Source organism: Seriola lalandi, unplaced genomic scaffold (genome assembly GCF_002814215.2).
Source record: "Seriola lalandi dorsalis isolate HSWRI2012SDOR001 ecotype SW California unplaced genomic scaffold, Sedor1 jcf7180002054691, whole genome shotgun sequence".
NCBI lineage: Eukaryota > Metazoa > Chordata > Actinopteri > Carangiformes > Carangidae > Seriola > Seriola lalandi.
In genome coordinates this window covers 289,066-295,446 of record NW_019525244.1, presented here as the reverse complement: position 1 = coordinate 295,446, position 6,381 = coordinate 289,066, and the positions used below count along the sequence as shown (strand labels likewise).

The following is a 6,381-nucleotide window of genomic DNA, read 5'->3' as shown; positions in this document are numbered from 1 at the left end:
TGTTAATGTGAAATTATTGATTAGTCCAGCTTTAATGGTTATAATCCTCCTGCATCACTATATCAAACAATAAAAAAAATGTTAGAAATTTGGATATTTTGATTATTTATGTCATTGTCATTCCAAATACCTTCATAACAATGATGCCTATATCTCTGCCATAGGTAGGGCTATTGCTGTTTGCCAATATTAATGCTATGCAAATACTTTCACAGTGGTTTGGAGTAAAACTGTTCTTGATATTATTTTAATCTTTTGTCAAGGAAATTTAGTTTGAAATAATCACTTGATATTACAATATGTGGAAAAAAAACCTTCAAAAGATCCAGGGATATGTCCTTCAGGTGAGAGAAGACATTTATTATTTAGAGAAAAGTACAAGTTATCACAGACCAAATAGATGCAACGACGTTGGAAAAACAAAGACGAAACCAATCCTTTAATTCCTTTAATTAAAGCGGACAAAAGATTTTGGGAAATCTTTTTTATTTTAAAACAAGCAGTGTAATTCACAAATTTACTTTCTCCAGTTTAATGACCGTATTTGGGTATCAGTGCTGTTCAAACATCTGTACAATTATCTGTGACTTCAGCAAGATGGTGAATAAAACTGATAAATCTGAGAGCACGATGAAAATGTTTGTCACACTTGTGTCTTTCTTCTGACTTAATAGCACTTCAGTATTACACACTACATAAATATTGCTGGCAATTCTATGGAAGATATTACAGAAAACCACAGAGTCTGTTAGTCACACACACACTCCGACACACCCACACATACACACACACACACACACACACTAGAAAGCTCCACATGACAACTTTAAGGTTCTTATAATGGTGGTTGCTGTTGTGTTTAATTGGCACATATTTCCACAACACATTTCGATTTAATTACCTGACCAAAATGTATCTTGGCTCAACCTTTATTACATCACAATCCAACATTGGCACTGCCAAGATGGCAACGATGGAGCAGTCCACTCTGAGCTTCAAAGCAGCTCCTCAGAAACCTGTGGGTGATGTCATGGAGACTCGCTGCTGCTCTGTAAACCTGTTGCTCTGAGGCAAAGCCAACTCAGATCAGCATATCAGTGTTTTGATCTGATCTGTTCAGATAATTTTTATAAGGAAAATCTACCAGGAACTATGAAGCGAAGCAGGCCATCCCCTGTGGAACTTATTCCCCTGTGTATAGCTCAAAGCATTTCTGCTTTTTTCAGTCCAGCAGTTGATCCTTCATCACATTCAGTATGAATCAAGTGTAAATGAAAATGTACAGAGAGAAGTACATAGAGAACTGAGAGGTTAGAGACACAGGCTTTGGTCAGAGCGATGGGATTCATCGGGACTCAATTCAAACCGGTCTGGGATTTAAGCGTCCCAGAAGGATGGGACATCCCACATGGATTACTGAAAGCTTCCTCACTGAGGTTTGGCCTGAAAATGACCTAAAATTCTCTTCCACAGGTCTAAAGTTTGGCTGCTTAGACACAAGTGTTTGGAAACTCTAAGTAACTGTGAGTCCAAATAAACAGTCTTTGAACATGTGTTGAGAGTGAATAACCTGTGCAACAGAAAATAAGATATTTTTCAGAAAAGTCAAAGTGACAGAAACAAGTAGAAGAAGAAGAAAAAATAATAACTCAAGCTGAGAAATGTGTGAGGAGAAAATATCGTAGAATTTGCAGCTGCAGTTGAGGATCAAAATGGATGTAGAAAGAAAATGCTTGTACTGATCATATTTTTTCATTATTAACTATCATTAGGACAAGAACTGCAAAATCTAACCATGTTTTGTTGATCAGCTCAGAGAAATGTGCTTGCCCTTAAACTCATAAAAGCAGGAGTAGATGGCAGAATATATAATGCAATTATCTGTACAACTGTCATGTTGTTTGTGTAGAGATGATGATGATGATGTACTGCATACTGATTGGTTTAGTACCTTTGCTGTTAAACAAGGGGCTATTCTTCCCCAAACTTGTTTACTATTTATATGTTATATTTATATAATTTAGCTTTAGAGATTACAGAAGCAAAAATCAAAAAGTACAATCAGAGAGGGATTGTAACCTACGGGTAAATTTTGCTATACATTACTAGTGTTGGCATTAACAGCTGTTTACTTACCAGTCTAGAAGAAACGTTACGAGTTCAGCATTAAAGCTCATTCCTTTACTCACCAAGAACTTTCTCTAGAGGTGGAAAGCAACCCTCTTGTTTTGCCTCTATTTCTATCACTACTTTTCTTCCACTGAAGTTAGCATGCTAACTAGCTAGCCTCCGTCCATCTCGTCTCTTTCCGATACAGTCAGTGTAGCATTTCATCTGCCCTGAAGAAGTAGTGTTGCTCAGAGGTTGTATTACAACCTCTTGTATTGTAAACGCAACTCTGGCGGAAGCTCATAGCAAAACTGGTATGTAAACAGCTGACTCCAGGAAGGTGTCCGAGGTACCGATCACATCAGAGCAGAAAAATAGTTGAAGACAGAAACCGCATGAAAACCACATGTAATTTAACTCTAATTGCCAAAACTAAAACCACAAAACCCTCAGCACACACACACACACACATATATATATATGTCCCATATAGTATGTCTGTTTGAAATGAAGGCATTGCCTCTTACAGTTATTTTGTTCAGTTCATGTCTCTATTCCAGCTTCCTGGCTAATTTATGGTGAACTGGCAGGCCCTTTAAGTCACACTGAAAATGAGTAGATTGGCTTAGTGGCAATCTTATTAAAACCTCTTCATCCCAATTCAGTAATGTGCTTAAGGCTGGGTGAGCCATCCATTGAGTTAAACTGTGTTGTCAATCACTGCTGTCATGTGCAAGCACCGCTGACACACACACATACATGCACTTATGACTGTCAACTGTCCATTCATCAGACAGCACAACTGCTTTACACTGAACTGAAGCCACACACACACACACACACACACACACACACACACACACACACACACCTACACACACACACACACACACACACGTAGATAGCCTGAGACTGACAAACACACACTAACCATGTTGATTGATTTTAATAAGACAGGATGTTGTATCGACTGGGCTGAGTGTAACTACTGCCACATATTGGAAAATGTGCTCTGGCAGAACATTAACCCTGCACAGGTCCAGGGCAGCTGCTCTGTAGTTGCCCCTGACCTCTGACCTCTCTGAGCAGCGCACATGAAAATACATTTTCATATAATATTACTTAAGGCAAAGCTGTAATCTGAATTATCTTACAAAGAACTTACAAAGGCTTTGAGAAGGACTCAAAACATCATTTTTATTCAGAAACTGTTTGTTTTATTGCCATTTTTTAGCACATGTGACATCTTTCCTACCACAACACTCAAAACGGTAAAAATTCAAATACATTGTATTTGAGCCATGGACAGTGCGCAGGTGTTCTCTCTCCTCTGTACGTAGTTTACATTTTGTTCCGCTTATTCCAGTCTTTCAGTGTCCACCCATAAATTGTTGTTTTTCATTATAGCATTTTCAGCTTGTCCTGGTTTGGATTCTTTCAGTGTCAGTCGTTCAGGAGGTTTTTACCAGGAGCCGAATTATCCTCAGAGGTCTCATCCTCTCCTAAACAAACGGAACCAGAAACACCAAATAAAACAGCTTCAAGTTAAAAATCTGTGTTTCGCCGACGCTCTTCAGCGACACAGAACATCTCCAGCAGCTGGGAGCTGAGCTGTCTAGCTTTCATTTACTCAGCTTTTTTCTCTGATAACTTAAGATCCAGATGTTTCATGATAAAAATCCTTCATCTGATTAAAATATGTAGTTGAAAACAACCAAGGTGTAAAAACTATGTCTCAAAATGTGGCTTAAAACTGGATAAGAATTCAATTTTGACACTTCTGGCAGGCAACCACAACACTGACGTATGCACTTAGGGGATATATCATTGACAGGCGACCCAATGGCACGTACCGTCACGGTTAAAAGTGCAGGTTTTCTTTAGGTCTGAAAACTGCAGGAAACATTTGGGATAATACAAGTACACAACTCAACAAAATATATAACTTTCAGGTCAGTTTTTGAAATAGACATAGGAAAAGTTGTATATTATAAGCAAAGAGAGGAGTTGCTTGAATTTGCAGCATCAGAAGAAAATTTGAAATGAATGGAATTACAAATTCAGTCTAGATAGTAGATGAAGTTGTACTTGTACCACTCGGAAAGTGTCTTTACATTTACATGAGAGTGTAAAAAAATGGTTTGTATAAATATTAAGTGAGTGATAATATGTGTGTGTATAAGCCCACCCCAACCTTCAGTTCAGCCTCACTAACCACATAATTTGTCTTGGGTGTCCAGACTCTCTCTCTCCCTGCCTCTCTCTCTCTCTCTCTCTCTCTCTCTCTCTCTCACACACACACACCCACACACAGCAAAAGATAGGTGGAGGAAGAGTGTTATCCATCTCTTCAGGCTTCCTTCAATTTATCCAAGGATAAGGTGCAGGGAGTGTGTTGTTAGATATATGGAATATATCAGTGGGTGGCTGCTTGCTGAATCTCTGCAGTCTGAATGGTTAAAAGAGTTTCTGCTGCACTGGCTCCACTGGCAAAATTACTCACTATGTGAAGAAAACACAGACACCAATTTTGCTCCCATTTCACCAGTAATGGACATTCCAAAGCTCCTGACAGGCTATAAATTTGACAGTCATTCATGCCAAAATATTCACAGTGGTAAAGTCAAGGGAAGGGGAGCGAATTAATTAGCTCATGGTTTACCTTTTTTAAACTAAGTTTAATTTGACTTCATTAGATTTTCTTGGAGTGAAATGAAACTGAGATCTCCCAGTCGGATCTGACGTTCCCACATTTAGTCCCACTGGGTAATAACACCAGAGGAATAATGATTTGCATTTGACCGCAGTACCAGTTCTCCTTTGCTCTCTGCTTGTCGTTTTCTTTGCTCTCTCTCAAAAATGGATTTCCTTTGGGAAGATTATTGTTATCATTCATATTTTTTTCCCTCCTCAATCTCTTATCTGTTTTTTTTTTTTATGTCAGCCAAGGTTTAAAATCCATTGACTCATGCCTGTTTGTGGCAAGTTCTTTTAATGCCCCAAAAAACTACACAAGGACGTGACTATGAGAGCTGACCTTTATTATTATTACAAAATATTTTTAATAACAAAATATATTAAGTGACTAGCGTGTAAAACCTTTAACATTCTTCATATCCAATTGATACATTATTTGACTTATTGCCATTCCACCATTATGAACTTATAAATTATGATTCTGGTGAACAAAATCATAGAGCAGAGTGGCGCAGCGGAAGCGTGCTGGGCCCATAACCCAGAGGTCGATGGATCGAAACCATCCTCTGCTAATGAATTAATATTGCCAATCCACCACCCTTCTGTCTGCACTTTATCAACCACACACACTGCTGCTGTAGTTTAAAGAGCAAGCAGCTGAGGCTCAGGATGCATCCACCTTCGTGTGGTTTTTCATGTAACAGGAATGGTTGCCAGTCCTCTTTTGTGTGCTTCAGTCAGGCTTTATGTAACTGTGAGAGAGACGCAGCAGAAGTATGCTGGGCCTATAACCCAGAGGTCAATTGATCACAACCATCCTGTGCTAATGGTAAATCTGATTAACCAGTAGGTCTCCATTCATACCCATCAATACCCACAGCGCCATGTTTTACATCAAACAGAAACCCCATAGTGTCTTAGACATCTTGTGCTTTTGCTGCTGTAGTGGCAGCAGCTGAAAATTGTGCTATTTTTAAACAATGTTTTGATCATGGGTTTATCCCGTTTATTGGTAAAGGATTTAATAGATAGAATTGTGAACAGATCAGAGACAGAAATCCCATGCCTGTCAGGTAGTGTGGCCGAGTGGTCTAAGGCGCTGGATTTAGGCTCCAGTCTCTGTGGAGGCGTGGGTTCAAATCCCACCACTGCCATCTTTATCTCTTACCTCTAAGAACGTCTGATCCAACAGCTGGAATGACTGCAGGATAAACTCAGCAGGTGCAGTTTTCATGTGTGAAGGTGTTCGTTCCTCCAACAAGCTGAAAGGCTACCTTTATTTCACATATCATTATTGGCTGGACCGGCTGGACCGGCTGGCCAGCCACATAATCTGGAATGTCCCTGACTGAGTAACTGATGATATTTCCACCACTGCTCAGTGAACTGCCTCGTCCACTGAGTTGGAGTTTCTGGTGCAAACAGGTTCTATTAGGGGGGTGTTTACAGCCTGCAGTGTTACAAACTCAGCGCATTGTTGCTAGATTTAGAGACTTTTTTTTTCAAACAAGACTGGGTATAAACTTGGAAAATGACTGGACCGTGTATGGACGGTGACTGGGGGTTTGAGGCTAC

At 39.5% G+C, this 6,381-nt stretch overlaps 2 non-coding genes across 2 annotated transcripts; both read left to right on the top strand.

The window, feature by feature from the left end:
- The first annotated feature begins 5,306 nt into the window (after positions 1-5,306).
- On the top strand, positions 5,307-5,378 carry trnam-cau (transfer RNA methionine (anticodon CAU)). Its single transcript has one exon. It is a non-coding gene; the product is annotated as a tRNA-Met (tRNA).
- Positions 5,379-5,878: 500 nt separating this feature from the next.
- trnal-uag (transfer RNA leucine (anticodon UAG)) lies at positions 5,879-5,960 on the top strand. The gene has a single exon. It is a non-coding gene; the product is annotated as a tRNA-Leu (tRNA).
- The last annotated feature ends 421 nt before the right edge of the window (positions 5,961-6,381 follow it).